Below are 22,613 nucleotides of genomic sequence, written 5' to 3' on the forward strand. Positions count from 1 at the left end.
CCCACCTCAAGCCCCTTAGAAACCACCCATCTACTTTCCCACTCTCTGTTTCTATGAGGTTTTTTTTAGATTAAAAAGCATTCTTTAAAGAGATGAGTACTCTTGTGGTTGAATTGTTTTATAGGGGAAATTTTCTTTTTCCAACTGAAATGTAAACTATGTTTATGTAGATGTGTCAAGGTGTGTAAAATGTGTTTCAGGTAATTGTATAAAGCCATAAAATAATGCTAGTAGTATAGGAAAGAGAGATAATCACAAACTGTACTTGTTTTTAATTACTTCAGATATAAAAACTCACTGTAACCTTTGGTGCTAGAAATGTTTTTTTATAAGTGGTAGCTACCTGCTGGAGCTGCATACAAGATTAAATTAGAAAAAAATCCTCCCAACAGTTTCCACATCTAAAAAACAGCATGGATCATTGTTTGATAACAATTAAAAGCCCTTTATAAACAAATATCCATCCCCTTCACATGACTTGATATTAGTGACAAAGGAGTAGAGAGATGGAGAAGCTGTGGCAAAAGTTGGCGGTAAAAATTTAATGTAGTAGTCTAAGATTTAACAACTGATATTAGGATGTTAGAACAGAACAAAACATTTTCAAACATTGTCAAAAGAAAAATGATAATAAGCAATAAAAATGGGAGGTGGAGAAAGAATGCTCACTTCCTCAATTTTCAGAGTAGAGAGTCACTTATACTCTTCAGTATTGTAACATTGATGAAAAAAAAGCTCAGTAAGAGTGTCCTCATATTTTTATCATTTTTAAACATTAAAGGGGTCATTAGAACTTATTAAATATCAAAACAAAAATATTTCATCTGAAATTCAGCTCTATCAATTTTACTACTGATTTTTAATTTTCTGAACTTCAAGAAAATAAATTCAATGCTTTTTATTCAGTAATACTGTAAGTGCTATATGTTAATTTGAACACAATTATCTCTCTGTTCCTTCTGTGTATATATATGCTTGAGCAAATGTATGTTGTATTGTTCTCTAATTTTAGTGATGGTTACTTTTCTTTTTGTTTTCTTTTTTTTGAAGTGTAGTTGATTTGTAATATGTATTATATTAGATTCAGGTATACAACATAGTGATTCAATATTTTTTATAGATTATACTCCTTTTAAAGTTATTATAAAATAATGGCTGTATTTTCCTGTGATGTACAATATATCCTTGTTGCTTATTTATTTTATTCATAATAGTTTGTATCTCTTAATCCCATACCCCTATCTTGCCCCTTCCCCTGGTAACTATTATGTTTGTTTTCTATATTTTCTGCTTTGTTATATATATTTGTTTTATTTTTTAGATTCCACATGTAAGTCATAACAGAGTTTTTGTCTTTCTCTGTCTAACTTATTTAACTAAGCATAATAACTTCTAGACCTATCTACGTTGTTGCAAATGGCAGAATTTCATTCTTTTTATGGCTGAGTAATATTCTATTGTGTATATATATATATATATATATATATATATATTTTATCTATTTGTCTGTTGATGTACACATACGCTTATGTTGCCTCCATATCTTGGCTATTGTAAATAATGATGCTGTGAACATTGGGGTGAATGTATCTTTTGAATTAGTGTGTTCATTTTCTTTGGATATATACCCAGGAGTAGAATTGCTGGGTCATATGGTAATTCTATTTTTATTTTTTTGAAGAACCTCTACACTGTTTTCCACAGTGGCTGCACCAATTTACATTCCCACTAACAGTGTACTAGGGTTCCCATTTCTCCATATCCTCTCCACATTTGTTACCTGTAGACTGTTTGATGATCGCCATTTTGACAGGTGTGAGGTGATATCTCATTGTGTTCTGCTTTTCATTTCTCTGATGATTAGCAGTGTTGAGCATTTTTTCATATTTCTGTTGGCTCTCTGTAATCATCTTTGGAAAAATATCTGTTCAAGTCTTCTGCCCATTTTTTGACTGGGTTGTTTGCTTTTTTTTGTTATTGGTTGTATGAGCTGTTTATGTATTTTGGATATGAACCCCTTATGGATCAGCAAATATTTTCTCCCATTCAGAATGCTGTCTTTTTGTTTTGTCAGTGGTTTCCTTTGCTGTTCAAAGGTTTTTAAGTTTAATTAGGTCCCATTTGTTTATTTTTGATTTTGTTTCTTTTGCCTTAGGAGACAGATCCAAAAAAAAGTATTGCTATGATTTATGTCATTCTGTTCTCCCTATATTCTCTTCTAGGAGTTTTATGGTTTCAGGTTTTTCATTTAGGTGTTTAATCCATTTTGTGTTTATTTTTGTATATGATGTGAAAAAATGTTCTAATTTCATTCTTTTACTTGTAGCTGTCCAGTTTTCCCAGCACCACTTATTGAAGAGACTGTCTTTTTTTTCATTGGATATTCTTCCCTCCTTTGTCATAAATTAATTGACCATAAGTGTGTGGGTTTATTTCTGGGCCCTATATTCTGTTCCACTGATCTATGTATCTGTTTCTGTGCCAGTACCATGCATTTTGATTACTGTAGCTTTGTAGTATAGTCTGAAGTCAGGAGCTTTGCTCATTTTTCTCAAGATTGCTTTGGCAGTTCCAGGTGTTCTGTGGTTCCATATAAATTTTAGGATGATTTATTCTAGTTATGTGGAAAATGTTATCGTTATTTTGATAGGGATTGCATTAAATCTGTAGATTGCTTTGGGTACTATGGACATTTTAACAGTATTAATTCTTCCAATCCAAGAGCATGGGATATCTTTTCATTTCTTTGTATCATCTTCAATTTCACTTATCAGTGTTTTATATTTTTCAGAGTATAGGTCTTTCCCCAGCATGGTTAAGTTTAGTCCTAAGTATTTGTTTCTTTTGATGCAATTTTAAGCAGGATTTTTTTTTTTTTTTAGTTTTCTCTTTCTGGTAGTTCATTACTAGTATATGGAAAAGCAAGATTTCAGTATATTAATCTTGTATCCTGAAAGTTAGTTCATTAGTTCAAATAATTTTTTGATGGAGACTTCAGGGTTTTTATTTTTTTCTTCCTTCTGTTGGCTTTGGGCTTTGCTTGTACTTCTTTTTGTAGTAGGTTAGGTTGTTTATTTGAGATTTTTCTTGTTTCTTAAAGTAAGCCTATATTTCTATAAACTTCCCTCTTAGAACTGCTTTTGTGGCATCCCATAGATTTTGGAGTGTTGTTTTCATTTTCATGTGTCTTGAGGTATTTTCTGATTTCCTCTTTGATTTCTTTACTGACTCATTGATTTTTAGTAGCATGTTGTTTTGTCTCTATGTATTTGTGCTTTTCCTGTTTTCCTTCCTGTAATTGATTTCTAGTTTCACACTGTTGTGGTCAGAAAAAAAATGTTTGATATAATTTCTATCCTGTTAAATTTGTTGAGACTTGTTTTGTGGCCCAACATGTGATCTATTGTGGAGAATGTTCCATGTGCACTTGAAAAGAATGTTTTTTCTGCTGTTTTTGGATGGACTGTCCTGTAGATATCTCTTAAGTCCAACTGTTCTAATATGTCATTTAAGACTACTGTTGCCTTATCCATTTTCTGTCTGGATAATCTGTCCATTGATGTAAGAGGGGTGTTAAAGTGTCCTGCTATTATTGTATTATTGTCAATTTCTCCCTATATGTGTGTTAATATTTGCTTTCTATATTTAGGTGCTTCTTTATTAAGTGCATGTATTTTAACAAGTGTTATATGTTCTTCTCATTTTTATCCCTTTATCATTATATAATGCCCTTCTTTGTCATTCATTATAGACTTTGTTTTAAAGTCTGTTTTCTCTGATATGAGTATTACTACCCTGTTTTCATATCGTTTCCATTTGCATAAAATATCTTTTTCCATCCCCTTGTTAATATTCTCACTGTGTTCATCTATTATTTTCCCAAATTCAGTTAGCATTCTTATTGCTAAAGCTTTGAACTTTTTATCTGGTAAATTGTTTATTTCTGTTTCATTAGTTTTTTTTAGGGGTTTTCTCTTGTTCTTTGATTGAAACAAATTCCTCTTCTCATTTTGCTTAAATTTCTCTGTATCTATAAAATTAGTTGAAATAGTTACCTATAGCAGTAGGTAACTGCTGAGGGGTGTCCTTCAATGGGAGCATCCCTATACAGTCTATGTGTTCCCAATGGCTTTGGTAGGTAAGCTGGATCTAAAATGAACACAAGCCACATCTTTCCCCAGGGTGTTCTGGCAGTTATCACCATGGTAGGAGGTGAAACTTGAGGTTGATGGGCTAAGGCCAGAGCCAGGTGTCAGTTGGGATTTCTCCTCTGCTCAGTGACCATCATTGCCCTATCAAGGGCAGGGTTGGGCCCCACACTGCTGGAACAGAAGCTCTGAGGGTCAGGCCTGAGGTGGCTCCATTCCATTTAAGTGTGTACTCTTCCCTACTCCCAGCACTGGCACCCTTGCTGGAGTAAGAGGCATTGGCCCAGGTCAATGTGGGTTGAGGTGTGGGTCACAGTGGTCCTGCTACAGTCTGAGACTCAGGTTACTTCTGATGTGTTGCTTGTGTACGTACGGTCCAGTAATGTCTGCCTCCACCCTGCTCAGATGCCTCATCGGGTCTAAGCTGCTTTTGTTTCTCACAGCTGAGTTCTTCCCTCAGCCAAGGCACCCCTCTCTCCAGTGTGGAGTTGTGTCATGAAGCAGGAAGGGCTAGAGCAGTCTCTCAGCTCAGGCTGGGACATGGACTGGGGAGATCATGGGAAACTGGCTAGTGACCTGTGGAGTTTCAATCTGCCCTGTTTCAGAAGTAAGCAATAGTGTGCATGCTCCTCATGAGTGGAGTTCAGGCTTCTCTCAGTCCTTCTGTGAGTACCACCAGCCCTCTAAACAGCCAAGGAGATTTGTCTTCCCAGCGTTGGACCCCAGGCCTGGGGTGCCCAATATGTACCTGAAACCACTCATTCTCCAGGGAGATCTCTGACCATGTAATCTCCCTCCTTCTGTGTGTGTGGTTTTTTTTTCTAGTTTTTATAATAAGCATTATATTTTTAAGAGAAAAAAAATTTATTATTCAAAAAAAAAGGAAGAAATTGAGTCTCAAAGAAGTGAAATAACTTGTTAAGGTCACTTAAAAATTTACTCTGAGTACTTTTTGGGTGAAGCTTTAAAATAATTCGTGTAATATTTCAGTTTTTTTTTTGGACACAGTATTTCTCTGGATCACCAGTATCTGGCAAATATTTAAAGTTGCAGTTTTTCTTGTTTTTTCATTTATTTTTAGAAAGATAGATAGAATATTGAATGGATTACTTTTCTTTTTTGTATGTCTCACAATGAACAAATAAGTATAATTGACAATTTTAGACCATTTTACCTTAGATTTGATACAAAGATAGAAGATTATAGCCCAAAATTCTTTAACACACAGACACACACAGACAGACAGTAAATGAGAGAGAGAGAGAGAGAGAAAGAGGGAGAGAGGGAGAGAAGGGGAGAGGAGGGGAGGGGAGGGAAGGGAAGGAGAGATGAGAGGAAAGTGGAGGGTAGAATGAGGGGAGAGGATGGGGAAGAAGAAGAAGGAGCAGAAATAAAAACTGAGGATAGATTAAGGGCTTTGGTTATTTATCTGTACCATCTGTTCTTTCTTCTCCATGGTACTCAATTTGAATTCTCTCTACAGATATCTATGTAATATATGTGTGTTTGTATACATATATATGCATATAATTTAAATTTTAAATCTGGATTTTTATCCCATATAAATGTTCAGTCTATAAAAGGTTATAGAAACTGGAAGGCAGTCCATGTATTTTAAACTAGTCTATTTTAGAGTACCTTTAAATTATATTCAACATAGAAGTTTTATTAAATTCCTTGATTTAAAGTATTACTGAATTATCCTGTAATCTACAATTCTCAGGTGAATAGACAAAAGTCCCATCAAGCTAAGGAGATGGGAATCTAATTCCACAGAACGAAATGTGCTTTTAATAAACTCTTACAAAACAGTCAAGAGAAAGAAAAAGGTTTAGGAGGCAAAAGATCCAAGTCTCAGACTAATGAAAACATTCAATCCACATGTCACAAGTAAATAAGAGGAAAGAATATGGTGAGTCGGCACAGACCTTCAAGAATACATTTTCTCTACACCATAGCAAACTTAACGTAGAAGAGCAATGAATCCCTAATAAATGTTTATCTTACAAAGAAGTACAATAAAATGGTTAAAAGACTAAACTTTCAATGCAACAGCACAATGAAGCCAACATAGCTAAAGGAATATACTTCACACAATACAAATATAATGCTTATTGAATGATAGTTCATATCTGTGCATGTATAGGTGCATATACACAGCATTAAGATGGCTTGGTTGTAAGCTGATTCCATTTTCTAAATTCTGTTGGTATTTGAAACTTAAATTGCAAAGTAAGGATTCTGATTGTAAGTAACTTATATCCATTATAGAAAACTAAAATTGCCAAAATTAGAATTAAAGGCAAAAATGACTCACATACTTAAAATAGTCACTGTTAACATTTTTGTGCATTCACTTTGTATTACTTTTTATTTTGCTGGAATTTTATTTGCAGAATTGAGATATTACTTTTATCTAATTTTATATCCTTCTCTTTTCACTAAATTGAACATAGAAGTTTCCAATCACATTTAAGAAAATACCTTAATTTTAAATGACTGCTTGATATTTTAATAGGTCCATATACCTCAATACCTAAATATTCCTATTCATGGATATTTAAGACATTTTTTTGCTTCTAAATAATGCTGCATTAAATATCTTTGTCTATACAGTTTCTGTATTTCCTTGGTATAACTTCTATTAATGTAATTTTCAATTCCAAGGCTAAGAACATTTTGAAATCTCTTTGACTTATATTACCAATTGCTTTCCAAAGCTTTGCACCAATTTATACAGCATTGCATGGGGGTGAGCTCTTACCCTATGATTGAGCTAACATTGATTATGATTTTCAATTTTTTATAATTTGTTCTATTTTTTAAAAATCCCTCTTTATTCAATTTTTGTTTATTCTTGACTATATTTATATTGACAATTTTATATGTATAAAATATTTTTGCATTTTGTTAACTCTTTATTTTCTTGCTTATTTTCTTTTGATGTTTTACTCTTTTTGTTATCTGCTGTGCTTTTTATATAGGAAGGCTCAAGACTTTTGTCACTCATATTTTTACTTTTCTACTTCTTTATTACTATTTTTTCCGTGGATGGTAATTATTCCAATCATGCAAATATTTGTTATTTTTTGTTATCTACATTCTTTTTCAGCTGTTAAAAACTTAAAGTGCTCTATTCAAATTTGCATCTACAGGTGTTTTTCTATTTCTCTTAGCATTAATAATAATGCTGCTGCTGATGGCTAGCTTATATGTAGTGCTTTCTGTGTGTTTGGTACTGTTTGAAGTGCTTGTTATATTATATAATTTGATCCTCACAAAAACACAAGAGGAAGGTCATGTTATTAAGTCCACTTTTTAGATGAGGAAATGGAGGCACAGAGAATTTAAATAACTTGCTCATCAAAATCCCAACCCAGGCAATCTGGCCCCAGAATCCATTTTTGCGTATGGCACTTTGATAGTATTCTGTTCAGTACCCAGAGGTTCATGATTAGCCCATCTTCATTGTGTATGAGATCTTTAATCAATTTAAGCTTATTCTCTATATTACCTTTGAAACCAGTTTACAGTGAATGAATGGGCTAAACTCTGTGAAGTACAATTAAAAATGGATTCATCTTCTCTAATCACTGACTTCAGCCATCCTATGTTGAATTTCCTTTTACTGATGACACTTAATGGTACTTTTATCTCAAGCAGATCCCATAGCAGCCCCAGAAAGATGCTTTCTGATCAGTGATATTAAAAGCCCACCCATTGCACAGATTACTTATATGGTACAGGAGTTCTAGCTCAAACTACTCCAAATCTCCCTCCTTTCTGTCCTGTCAGTACATCCCATTGTCTCTTGCTTCTGAGCTCCTTAGTCCAGAAAGTGGCCTTCTTCAGGGGCACCTTCAAGACAGCTCAGTCTGTGCTACCTTCTGTGGTGTCCATTGGACCTGCTGGAAACTTATACATTCTCTCATCTGCCAGGAGGCTGACATGCTGGCTGCTCTATTGCATCTCTCTACTTTGCTCTTTTTATCCAATTTTCTTTCAATCAAATAGGCTTTGGGGTAGAGGTGGGGCTCTGACAGCTGAGCCAATCCACTGCATAAGTATACGGTATCCAACTGGAGAATGAGATGCCTGTTCGACTGCACATTCCTAGTTCCTAGGAGTGATTCTCTCAGGATACCTTATTTGATTTCAGGAAATGAGGATTTTCTCTCTTTCTCTCTCCCTCATTTTGTCTCTATCTCTGTCTCTTTCTTTTTCTCTCTCACTCTCCTTCATTTACTTCCTCTTTGGCTTTTGTTTATATAGACTGATGGGGCTGAGGAGTAGATTGGTTGAGATGATAGTGGAGGGCAGGAAATCCGTTTCACTCCCTCTCATAAGCCCTGGAAACAATGCCTGGCTGCTGCTCTTTACCTTGCTCTTTCTAGAATGTAGTGTATGTATTATCTTTTTGTTTTATCTTTGGATCCTGTCAGTTTGGGGTTAACCAGAAAAGTCTTGTTACACATTTACACATTCTTTTTTTTTTTTTTTTTGCAAGCCCAGATGACTTTTTTTTTTAATAGTTCATAGTTCTCAATTTTTTATTTTTATTTATTTATTTATTTATCTTTGGCTGCATTGGGTCTTCATTGCTGTGCAGGCTTTTAGTTGTGACTAGCGGGGGCCACTGTTCGTTGTGGTGCGCAGGCTTCTCGTTGTGGTGGCTTCTCTTGTTGCGGAGCACGGGCTGTAAGTGCGTGGGCTTCAGTAGTTGTGGCTCACAGGCTCTAGAGTGCAGGCTCAGTAGTTGTAGCTCACGGGTTTAGTTGCTCTGTGACATGTGGGATCTTCCCGGACCAGGGCTTTAACCCGTGTCCCTTGCGTTGGTAAGTGGATTCTTAACCACTGCACCACCAGGGAAGCCAGGCCCGGATGACTTTTGGTTAGTGTGCTTCATTGGTGTTTGCCTAGATTTTACTCTACTTTTTAAAGGTATGTTTCTTATACGCAACATAAATTCTATTTTATAAGTCAGCTGAAGCACTTTGTCTTTTTATGGCTCAGCAAGGTGAATGATGTGCCCAAGGTCACACCATTAGTGAGAAGAGATATTGGAATTCAATCCCAGGCATGCCTGCCTATGAAAACCATGCCCCTAATCACTACATTTCTTATTTTTCTTGAGTAATGTGGAAAACATTATCTTGATCTAAATTTTACTGATTATTGTAATGCTTTTCAAACATTCACACTTGAAGCTTTAATTGTCTAATTCAAGGATAGTGCCATAAGTTTTAATCAGATGAGAAAACGAATACACTTTATTTCCTGCTATTTCTGCTCACATAGTTCCCAATCTTTTAATTAATTAATTTATTTATTGGCTGTGTTGGGTCTTCATTGCTGTGCATGGGCTTTCTCTAGTTGCAGTGAGCGGGGCTACTCTTCGTTGTAGTGTGCAGGCTTATCATTGTGGTGGCTTCTCTTGTCGCAGAGCACTGGCTCTAGGCGCGTGGGCTTCAGTAGTTGTGGCACGTGGGCTCAGTAGTTGTGGTTCACGGACTCTAGAGCTCAGGCTCAGTAGTTGTGGTACATGGGCTTAGTTGCTCCGCTGCATGTGGGATCTTTCTCGACCAGATATCAAACCTGAGTCCCCTGCATTGGCAGGTGGATTCTTAACCACCAGGGAAGTCCCCCCAATCTTTCTTGATCTTTGATTTTCAAATTGGTTTAGTGATTAAACTCATGAGTATTGGAGTCAAAGAGGCCTGGGTTTAAATCTCAGATCTGACACAGTTCCATCTATAAAATGAGGATTAAAGAGCTAACACAGTAAAGTGAAAATTATACCGTGAGTCTTGTATTAATCAACTGATGGAATTTAAACACATTTGTCAATGCCTAGAAAACTGGTGACACAAGCCCAATGAAAGTCTGTTTGCATTTTGAAGGTGAAGATGCTTCTGGGAAAGAACTTGATCTGTAGTGCTGGGGTATAGCCTTACCTGAAATTTATAATTAGTGAGTAAGTCTAGTAAAATTTTATTTATATGCATGGGATATATTGTTTAGCTCTTTAGGGAATAGCTGAATTTGACCCAAAATAAGGCCTAATGATCATGATTTTGAACATAGCTTGGGGTTCTTATTCAAATCTGTTTTTAGTTCAGTCTCCAGAGAATATTTGATCCTAGAGAAATGGAGTGAATTTAAGTAAAATCTGAGGAGCTGTTTTGGAAAACTGAATTTTGGAGCACAAATAACACTACTTTTGAGCTCTTTAAAAATATATATATATGATGATGCAAAGGAAGAGAATGGCTTTTTCCCTTCTCTCTCTGCCCCATTTTTGCCACAGGTACCAGTGTTTAGTGGAGCTCCCCCTGAATAGCAGCTTTTCCAGCATGGAGCCTATTTGACCCATGGGTGCTCAGTGCATCAACCAGAGCCAGAGTGAGGAGTGAGGAAGGAATGGTGGAGCCTCAAAGAGCAGTAGGTTAGGCGAATAGTTGCAAGTATTCCTACTGGCTGCCAGGTGCCCTTTTGCCAAGTGCAGCAATAGTGGCACCTATTTGCTCCAAAACTACCAGTGTAGAGTTGCTGGTGCCCTTCAGAGTAATGGTAAAGCAGCAGTAAACAAGTTTATGAGCATGAACTCCTGATTTACCCCCTCAAATCTGCCCCAGGCACAATACTCTATACTTCAGTAAATGGCACTTCTATCCTCCTAGGTATCTGAGCCAAAAACTTCTGCATCCTTGACTTTTCCTTTTTTTTTTTCCTCATCCTACATTCAAGCCATAAAGAAGTCCCACTGACTCAACTTTGAAATATAACCAGAATCCAAACATTCTCACTCCCTCTACTGCTACTCCCCTGGTGCTGGCCCCTACCATCTCTCACCTGGATTATCACTATAGTCACTTCACTGACCTCTCTGCTTTACCTTTGTCCTCAATAATGTATATCTGACACGGCAGCCAGAATGAGCCTTTTATTTTATTATTTTTATTGAGATATAATTGACATATAGCACTTTGTAAGTTTAAGGTATATCATGTGATGATTTGATACTTTTATATATTTCAATGTAATTACTACAGTAGCATTAGCTAACACCTGTATCAAGTCACATAATTTTCATTTCCTTTTTGTAGTGGGGACAATTAAGAGCTAATCTCTTAGCAATTTTGAAGTTTATAGTACAGTATTGTTGTTAATAATCACTATTCTGTACATTAGGTCTCCAGGACTTATTTATCAACTGGTTGCAAGTTTGTACTCTTATACAATGACTCCCCCATTACAACCCCCCACCCCAGCCCCTGATAACCACCAATATAGTCTCTAATTTTACGAGTTTAGCTTTTTTATATTCTACATGTAAGTTATATCCTACAGTATTTGTCTTTCTGTGTCTGACTTACCTCATTTAGTGTAATGCTCTCAAGGTCCATCCATGCTGTTGCAAGTGGTAAGATTTCCTTTTTTCTCATGGCTAAATTGTACACACACACACACACACACACACACACACACACATATATATATTATGCATATATATATGGTATATTTGTCACATCTTCTTTATCCATTTATCCATCAACAGGCACTTAGGTTGTCTCCCTATCTTGACTATTGTGACTAAAGCTTCAATAAACATGGAATGCATATATCTCTTCAATATTCTATTTTTACTTCCTTTGGATATAACCCAGAAGTGGAATTGCTGAATCATATGGTAGTTCTATTTTTAATTTTTTGAGGAAACTCCTTACTGTTTTTCATAGTGGCTGCACCAATTTGCATTCCCACCAGCAAGCTACAAGGGTTCCCTTTTCTCTATATCTTTGCCAACATTTGTTATCTCTTGTCTTCTTGATGATAAACATTTTAAACCTTTTAAAGGAAAATCAGCTCATGTCCCTCCTCTATCCAAAACCCTGCAAATCATTCCCAGTCTCACTCAGAGTGAAATTTAAATCCTTGTAATGGGTCATAAGACATTATATGATCTGCATTCTCTCCATAATCTCCCTGGTGATGATTATATTAAAGTATAGTATAAAATATGTCACTTGTAATAGTTAATATATTACAATGGATAACATGTAAGATATACCTCATAGGGTTGTTAAGAGTATTATATAAATTAATACATGTAAAATGCTTAGAAGAGTGTCTGGCACGTGGTAAGTGCTCAATAAACTTAATTTATACTTTTTATTGTACCTTTATTATTAACCAGGAAGGTAGAATCATGGAAAGGAACAGATCCCCAATTCAGGGATTAAGGACTTATAGCTCATGAAGATGGAGAGTCTTGCCTAGAGCCACTGCTAAGATGTGGTAGAGCAGAGATCCTATCTCACATCTCTTGACTTACTCAGAATGCCCAATCTTATCCCCCCAAAAGTAATTATTAATATCCAGTATGATCCACCTTACAAAATGGTTTCCTGAATTCATCTTTTATTTCACATTTTCACTTAAACTTTCCAGAATAAAGGGTGTTGAGAAAAGTTCCAAATTGTATTTACCCAATATTTCTCACAGTTATGTACATAAGATCACATATTTGTAAGTAAATGTCTTCTATGTCTCCTAAATATTCTTCCATGTGTCCTAAATATTCAACTCTTTCAACATTGGGTAATTGTAATTTGTGATTCTCTAAGGTTATAAATCCAGGGCCAAGAAAATAAATAAATACAGTGCATTGTTGATGAGTATTAATGCATCTTTATTTGCATTGATCTGTCAATATTGTTTTAAATATACTGACCAATAACCTCAACTCTCTTATAACTTGAAATCAAAGTTTCCTGTAATTTGTCTTTTTTTCTTTCTCTTTGTTTCCCTGTGAGTTGTTTGTAAGTCTTTTTGAGTTTGTGATCCACATTTATTTATATTACAACAGTTTTTTAAATCACAGCTAATTCCCAGACTTGACATTAAAAATTGCATCTCACAAAAACATAGTCATTTCTTTCACAGGGTGACATTCATATGAGTGAAAATACAAATTCAGGTCAAGACCTTTGTTCAAACTAATAAGAAAAAGGTTTATGTACTTTTTTTGCTGAAACTGTTTCTCAACTGCTAGAAATTAGAACAAAGCACCAGTAGCAAATGGAACCAAAATGATCAACGCAACATGAGCAATACTTAGGAGAAAGTCTATATAGAAAGTCCTTACCACTCATCTATATACCTTTGAGTGTGCTAGAATATTATACAGGCATTTGCATTAACTTAAAAACATTGGTGTGCTGGTAAGCCAGCATTGCAATGCCCTTTTTCTCTTTAGTTTTAAATTTGTTGTATTCAGTGACCTGGCTATCAGGGTTAATGATCATATTAGTTAAGGTGAATGACTATTTTTCAAGCAATGAAGAGTTGCATTTTTTTCACTCAGAGCATCTCAGATGAGCATAAATATTAAACCATAAAGACCTTTGCTGGCTGCTGGTGAATGCTGGTGCAGAGGCACGGTGATGCACCTCGGATAATAATAAGAAAAAGTACAGGTTGTTGCTTTTTTCCTCCAGTGATCCTCCACGCCAGCAGTCGTAGGAACAGCCTCAGCTTTCAAAGGATTAGAATATTATACTTTCATTTGTTTGCTTAAGTTCAGACAATGCTTTCTTTCCATTCTGCCTAAATAACAGAGAAGAATTTTCACCTCCAGAATATTAAATTGTAGAGAGAGGATTTTGCCTAAGATTTTGTCTCATGTCTCAGACTCTGAATGGGCATGGGAGATTTGACGATTTTAAATTATTAGAAACATTTTCCAGCAAGAATCATTTGGCAGATATAACATTGTAAGTCCAAAGTAGCAGATTTTTAGTGTTTCTTTTTGTTAAAAATTTATTCATTTGTGTAAAACTAAAGTTAAATTTCTTCTTCAGATGCCTATGTTCCACCAGCTTTTACCCTAAAACATTACATATCACTTTTCTCTCTTATCTTCTGCATCCCATTCTGAAGCATCCCACAATCTCTGTCTACCATTGCCTCTAACTTTTCTTTCCATGGTCAAACTCCTAAAGAATGGTGTAGTTATCATATATCTTTATTTAGTATCAGTTATTTCTCAGACTTTCTATGTTTTGGTCTCTCTTTCAGTACCCAAATTCTTCATTTTCTGTGGTTTTTAATATGTTCCTAACTGCCAGAGGTGTAAAAAATCTCCAGCCTCAAATTTTGAAGGTTAAAAATTTATGCCATCTCCATTAGCAGAGCTGAGTAGACAAATGATCTCTGTGGAAGATTCCAGCTTTTTGATTTTATGGTTTCAGATAATAAGTTCCTTGAAGTTTTCTGAAGTATGTGCCCATTTGACTATAGTGATGAAAATCAGTTTACATTTATCACTTGGGAATTGATGTGACACTAGGAAGGAGGCAATGGTAAGCAAAAAATCTGCTGCTCCATCATTTTGAAACAATGTGACAGCTACTTTCCCAGGGACTTTCAGGTACTTGTGGGGTGGAGTATGCCTTAAGTATGTGATAGATTGATATTGGAAAGGGCTTTGTAAATTTGAAAGTAAAAATTATAGCCAAACTAATTTGTAAACGTAATTTTGCATAAGTAGGGAGTTTTGTGAAATTACACATAGATCTATTCTAGAGGATAATGTTATAAGGCTGTGCTATACACCTTTCTTCTGCTTACCAGTCATACTTAGGGCAGATTTTCTTTCTTTTATCATAATGATTAGAAAAGTAGTCCTTGAAGTTTTTGTTAAAGTTAAAATAGATATATTTATAAATATAATGTTATGTGATATCAATAACTCAGAATTCTAAACAACTGATTCTATTCTTTGACTATCACTCACCATGCTCATGATTCTCGATGGATAAAAATAGGCTAGGGCACACATTTTATTACTGTTAAGCTTCAGACTCAGTCTTAGGCAGGGCCATTGGGAGGACTCAATTTAACCAACATGGTGAAATATTTTACTCTACTCTTTTCCCCCTAATTTCCTGTCTAACCCTGCAATTTAACATTCCAATAATGATAAAAAAATATGTTTAGGATATGACAGTCAACAAGTAGAGGAGTTCAAAAACATTAGCGCTAGATGAAGACAGAGATGGCCCTAAACACAGTCTTCTAAACAGGCCCTAAACACAGTCTTCTTTCTATAGCCTTGTGAAGGAAGAACATCCAAAGAGAATGCCTGCCATGTAGAATGTGACTTTCACTTGGTGCCATCAAAATCCCCCCACCCTGCCCCTTGGAATTGTGATCCAATAAAATATCCACAAATACAACCCATTTCTCACATATCTCCCCTTCTATGTGAGCAAATTTGAGGTGGGAGTTAGCAAAAGCTATCCCTGAAAGCTGTCTGAAAGCTATCTTTACCCCCTTTGCTCTGTAACCAGACTGAGGAAATTTACAGACAGAAAAGATGAATTGGAGGACAAAGTGCTTAGCTTCTGTTAAAAATCTTTGTTTTGATTGTCTTTTCAGAAATGTTTAGAAACATTTTAGAAAGTGCTTTTCTTCTACCAACACATGAATGATAGATGAAATCTGTGTCCTACCAGTCTCATTGAGTAACAGAGACTCTAGGAATAACAAAAAAGAATTGATACAAATAAAGGCAAGCAAACAATCAGAAAAACAAAAAGTGAATTAAAAAAATCTTGTTTAAGCTAATGAGTCATATCAAATAAGGAAGCATAAAATTTGTTTTATTTTTATCTTGGGTAGAAATTAATGAATTTAGCTCTTAAAACAAATTTCTCAGAATTAAAGCATCCTGTAGGAACCTTGGGATTTGACCTTTAGAGCTAACGTTCAGCATTTGATTAAACCAATTTCTCATGGTAGGATGTTTTTCACTGTTTTAAATGTGAGGATGAAATTCTTGTAGCTGAAGTTCTGAAGGCTTCCTTAATTCTTAATTCTATAAAATAAATTCCTGAATGTGAACTTCTGGATCAAAAACTATATATATCCTTTCAGAGCCTGCTTACCATGTCTGAGGGCTAGGACTGATGTTTTTCATTCTCTTACTTTTCTATTGGCAACACCACCCCCCCTTTTTTTTTTACAATGGAGTGCTATGTAGCTATGAAAAAGATAATATAGAACTAGAAACAAACAATCTGTATAATATTGCCCCTGAATTTTCTCTTTCCTGGTTGAAAACTCTAGTCTTTTTTAGTCTGCCTTTGTGAGGAAGCAGTTCCATTCTCATAGTCATTTGTGATCCTCTTCATGGTTCTGCTAAATCTGTCCCAATTCTGTGAGCAAATTAAATGAGTGGATCTTGACCCCATTAATGGTGATAGTAAACTACTGGTCCCGTTATCTCAACCACATTTGTTTGTCTTGATGAAGGGGCCATATTCTTCAGAAACCTCAAACAACTTCTAAAGCATAAAGAAAAATCCCAAGCATTGGCTTACAGAAGGGTAAAGAAGTTAACCCAGAACAGATAATGTTATGATTAGTGAAATCCTGATTTTGTTTCCTTTGTCTCAAAATATGTTAAATTATTAGTTAAACCAGAAACTTAAGATACTTTCTAACATTTTAGAAACTGGAATTAAATAAAAGTATTTCAATTAATTAAAAAAAAACTAATGTTCAGGACAGATTTTGAGAGATAATTACCAATGACATGATTTCATTAAGAGAATTGGAAGAAGCTTGGTTTCCCAATAATATTGGAATGGTTTCTTTTTCTTCGGTTAATAACGTTATGCAATTGCTTTGTAACCTTATTTACACTATGTTCATTTTAGGCTAGAATCAGTAACTCTCCTTTTTCTAACCCACCTAAAAAAATGAAGCTGAATTTATTCATAATGAATTAGCTTAAGACCATTTTACACTGTCCTGGCTGTTCTGACTGGTGAGCTTTAATCACAGTATGCTGCTTTACTTAATAGCTTAGGTATGTTCTTTTTTCTGGAATGGACTGAAATTCCAAAGTGCTCTATTTTTATAGAGGTCGATTCTCTGTTGCCTCAAAGCTACAGTCCTATTCATTTTGTGCTTATTCTTCAGCTGTAATACCAGTTTTCTAGAAATTTCAAATCTGGATGCTGTTGGTAGAAAATCCAGTGAAGGACATGCAATTTATCTACTCCTCTTGGGATTCTAAATGCTCTTGTCAAGCCAGAGCACCAGGAGATGCATCCATGTGTTTTGCAATCTTAGCTCATCATAGCATAGAATTTACCAAATTGCATTTTATCATTATACCGCTGGCCTTTAGGGAAACATCGAAGGCAGGCTATGGCTCAGTGTGTGTGTTTACCAAGGCTCTACTTCTTTTTCTTCCTGGAACACAGCTGGACTATCTTTCCCAGCCTTCCTTTCAGTAAGGTGGGTCAACTGGGTTCTGGCCAAATAGAATGTAGGCAGAAGTGATCGTACTTGGTCCATTTTTCAGGCCCTTTTACTCCCCTATCTGCCAGCCAGATGTAGAGGATTCCATGCAAACCCTAGGGATGCTGGAATAGGTAGACAGAAGTAGTTGAGGCCTTGAACGATTGTGTGGAACAAAATTCCCACCACTCCCATAATCCTTTTTAGACAGTGATTTAAGTGAGAAATAAAGTGGAAAAAGAAAAAAGAAGAGAAAGTCATGAATAAGAGCAGTTTGCAAAGTAAGAGCCAAGGGTCCTGTAATGTGAGTTCAAGAGCTGAATAAAAGAAACATGATTTGAAGTAGCTAGCCACTTAAAAACACATATAAACCACTGAGTATAATATCCTCCATGTCCATCCATGTTGTCTCAAATGGCAAGAGGATTAAGAGGTGTAAACTACAAGGTATAAAATAAATAAGATATAAGGATATAATGTACAGCACAGGGAATGTAGTCAGTATTTTATAATAACTTTATATGGAGTGTAATCTATTAAAAATATTGAATCACTGTGTTATACACCTGAAACTAATATAATATTGTATGTCAACTACACTTCAACTTTTAAAAAACCCATGAATAAATTAGGAGTGAAAAAGAAAAGAAATAATTCAAATAAGATATATTTTGAATGGTTAGTTTTGAAGGAAGAGACAGAGGGTGAGAGAGATGATGGAATGAGGGTGATATTTCTAAAGCTTTGGTTTAAAACCAATTACAGTCTGTTAGGAAGGAAGGTATCAGGGGGCAAATGGGCTGTATCAGAGTGACTGGTTAGGTTTTGCTGTGTAGAATTCAGCATGTAGCCATCTTGGGTGACAGAGTTAGAGCTGTATAAAGAGGGTGGCCAAATAATTTATTATCCAAACTGGTAACTTTTGAGAGAAAAAAATCTTACTACTTAATTATCCTGGGAAAATAGGCATAAAACTGTCCCAGACAAGCAAACAAAACTGGTGAATTAGTCAGGGTTCTCCAGAGATACAAAAACAATTATATACATATGCACATATATATATATTCAAAAATCCACAAATAGCAAAATTAAAACCAGGAAATCACTAAATAGTATGTAGTAAGAGTTTACTGTGCATGTAAGAATAGTTTGAGAAGTGGGAGCTTTCAAATTGAAAACTGATATGAAGCTAAGGGGCATGGTGTTACAGGATGGCTTACAAAGTGAAAATGAGGAAGTTGTTTATGATAATTGGTTATTACAATGGGGGTTTGCAGACGGTAGGGGATTGGTTAAAAGTGATTACCTTATACCATTTTTTTTAGGAAGTTGACTTAAGTTTCTCTTATTATTATCAGAGGCATTTACAACAAATAACCAAAGTTAAGTTTCACTTGTTTTGCAGAATAAGCTAAATTAAATATCACTTATGTGGTTAAAATGGTTTTGCCTGCTCAGGGAATTTTCAAGTCCGGTCTCCATTTTGTATGTAATTTTAACGATATATATTCATATATATCCATATACATATGGAGAGATGGATAAAGAGAGAGAGATTTATTTTAAGGAATTAGCTCACATGATTGTGGAGGGTGACAAGTTCAGAATCTGCAGGGTAGGCCAAAAGGTTGGAGACTCAGTGAAGAATCAGTGTTGCAGTTCAAGTTCAAAGGCAGTCTGCTGCCAGAATTTCCTCTTCTGAGGGGAGCAGCCTTTCTCTATTAAGACCTTCAACTGATGGGATGAGGCCCACCCACATTATGGAGGGTAATCTCCTTTACTCAAAGTCTACAAATTGAAATGTTAATTTCATCTAAAAAATACCTTCTAAGCAACATCCAGTTGTGTTTCACCAAATTTCTGGGTACTGTGACCTAGCCAAGTTGGCATATAAGATTAACATTGTACTTGGTTTTATGGTCAGTCAACACAGAAAAGGTGTACCTAACTGGCAGCCTTTTGACAGAATTTGTCCTGAAAGCATGATGTATTTGGCTCTGGGTCTCAAAAGTTTTTCAGTCAGCATTTTAAATTGGGAAATTCCACAGGCAGACAAAATATATTCACATTTCCAGCTTCTCTTTTTTTTTTTTTTTTTTTTTGCGGTACGCAGGCCTCTCACTGTTGTGGCCTCTCCCGTTGCGGAGCACGGGCTCCGGACGCGCAGGCTCAGCGGCCATGGCTCACGGACCCAGCCGCTCCACGGCATGTGGGATTTTCCCAGACCGGGGCACAAACCCGTGTCCCCTGCATCGGCAGGCGGACTCTCAACCACTGCGCCGCCAGGGAAGCCCTCCAGCTTCTCTTAAACATTGGTACACCTACCTCCACTAGGTCCTCATTGCCTCACAGCAACAAGTGTCTAGAAGTCAGTAGCATCTACTTCCCTACGATGGGGTATGCCTTCCCTCCTTCTCCATAGTCCCTACATTGCTTTGTTTCTTACACTGCACCATCTTCATCCTCTTATATGTTCTGCCTAGATCTTGCAGGCATTTAAGTTTTGAATCCTAACCATATATCTTGTGTGTAATGAACATGGGTTGAAAAGCCCCCTAATGCTTTGCGCTATAGTTAAACCAAAGATAATAATATTAATGAAATAAGCTCAAACAACGTCAGCTGCTTCAGGGAGTGCACAGCTACCTTAGATGGGGGCTTATGTTCCTAACATAGGTACTTAGAATGAACAACCTACTACAGTGAACACAATTTACCTGGGAGCCTTTGACAATAAAAGCAATAAAAGGGAAGTTTTTTCTCTCTTTGTAGTGTTCATTTTCCAAGGGAATCTAACTTACATATTTATCTGGCCTGTAGCTATAACTTATATAGCAATTTTAATGGAATGTATAATAGAAGCTCTAAGATAACTCATATGGAAAAAGAAAAGTGTTGACTAGTTCGCTTTAGGATCGTCATTCAATTTTTTTATTCTAATGGAGACCTTTATAAGAAAGGTGAATGGAAATGCATCTGTATGTTACAGGGAAAATATGGCTTTTAAGGTTTTGACAGCCTAAAATTTCTTAATAATGAGATTCACAGTTGATCTGTGATGCATTTTCTTAGCCATATATGTGAGCAAATATGAACTTATTTCTGTGGGCCACTGCTTTCTGTGACCCTGCTCTAAAACCCTTTTAAGAACATTCTTTTGGGTTGGCAGAAAATATATAGTACCTTAGAAATGCTTACAAGGGAATCTGTACAAATATTAGCAATTCAGTTGAGCTAAATGTACTACTTTCAATCTGTCAAAAGCTTTCAGGGGAGAATGTCTTATATGGGATATGTTCCTAAGGTCTAGAGCAGTTGGGTTCCTCCCTTTCCCTATTCATTATTTTCTGGTTTTGTGGGATTTATCACAAAATCCATTTCTTCTTAAAAAGCTTTGGTTGATTAACTCCCAACCAAGTAGGAGTGTAACAGTAGTCAGGAAGTGTAGTGGAGACTTAAGGGAAGCCCCATACCTCTTGGCTATCAGTGGAAGACCCACAGACATTGAGCTGTGTGAGTAGGTCTGTGTACTTAAGGATGGAAGAAGAGAGAGGAGGTATGTGCAGCATGTCTAGTGAGAGTGTCCTATGGTACAATACCTGGTCCTCAGCTTGGCCTCAGGCCTAGGTCTGATTGCTACAAAAAAAAAGGAGGCATCATTCTCATTTTATGCATGGAACACAGTCTGGGTTCAGTAGAGTGATGACTAAAAGTAATGTAGAATTTTTGGCATTGAGAAGGGTTTGGCATTGCATTGGTATATACCAGAGGAAAATACTTGGTCAGGGAATGAGAGTGGACTTGAGGCTGTATAGCCAATGATGGTGCAAGTCAGTTTGTCAGATGCCAAATAGAGGCTTGTTGTAATAAGTCCCCTTGAGATGTGGGGTGTGTGTGTGTGTGTGTGTGTGTGTGTGTATGTGTGTGTGAGGTAAATTGGGGAATGCTTTGTAAGGAACCAATTTTCTGAAATTAAGAAGATATAGGGCAGGATCAGAATAATTTGGGTTCTATAAGACTACTCTTACATTGGCAAGACTAATTAATCTGGCCAGTTAAAAAATATAATTTGCCAATAGTATGCCCATTGCTACATTCTAACTCTAACCAACTATGAATCAGAGGAGTCCTCATGATCACACAGTGTATAGCTGGAATTTTGTCCCCAAACAAAAATGTCTTTAAGTATTCCACTTCCCCTTTATACATTTTACTTTTAGTTTATATACAGTAAATTTTTCTCTTTTTAAGTATTTTCATGAATATTAACAAATGTATATAGAGTAGTGGGATAATCAACAAACAGAACAGTTTGTTGATCACTGTTCAGATTCCTTCACCCGAGGTTCCTTGGAGTTTCCTCTTTGTAGCTAGCCCATCTCCCACTCTTTCCCTTTTGAATTACAAACAAGACAGTTCTTCAGATGTTCTGAAATCTAAACAACTTCTCAGCTGAGAGAAATAATAAAATAATGTAGGCCTCTGGCTGATCACCTCTGATTCCTTTGCTTTGACTCTTTTTCCATTAACAAGCAAGTCTTTTGCATTTTTAACCCAAGCTGGCCAGGGTTATATGAGTAATTTCACCTTTAACAAGCTCAGTCACTGCTCTTCAGGGAAGTGGGTAACTCCTGAAAATTTAACTAGAGTGTAAATGAAAGTTTCTTAAGCTTTGTGAGTCTCTGATCAAACAACCATAAATATCTCTTGTTAAATTAATAAGACTTCCCATGGGTAGGTGTTTAGATGTTCTGCCCTGGGTCTTTAAGCCGTTTAAAATTTATCAGACCGTGCCCTGCCGCCTTTTCTGTGCCTCAGGCTACTCTGTTGTGAAAGCCTTTCAGAGCAGTCCAGAAAAAGACCTGACTAACATGTGCAGGGAGTCCTTGGTGTTATTCTTACTGGTTTAACTGGAATGAAAGCTTCCTTTTTTTGTTAAATTATGAAAAGTTAGCATATTTTATTCATTTATAAGACTATTTTTATGTATTTTTTATTTTTCCAGACAACTCTTATTGCCAATGAAGTGATGTCATAGTCTTTGGATATAACAACCAACATACAAAGGAAAATGCAAAAAAATACAGAAGACAAATTGTATGAAGGTGCATATTGGGGTTATCAAATAGATTGCAAAATTCAGGCAGATTA

Source organism: Delphinapterus leucas, chromosome 5, assembly GCF_059928025.1.
Source record: "Delphinapterus leucas isolate spDelLeu-1000000601 "Yukka" chromosome 5, BTC_Dleu_Yukka2, whole genome shotgun sequence".
NCBI classification, from domain to species: domain Eukaryota; kingdom Metazoa; phylum Chordata; class Mammalia; order Artiodactyla; family Monodontidae; genus Delphinapterus; species Delphinapterus leucas.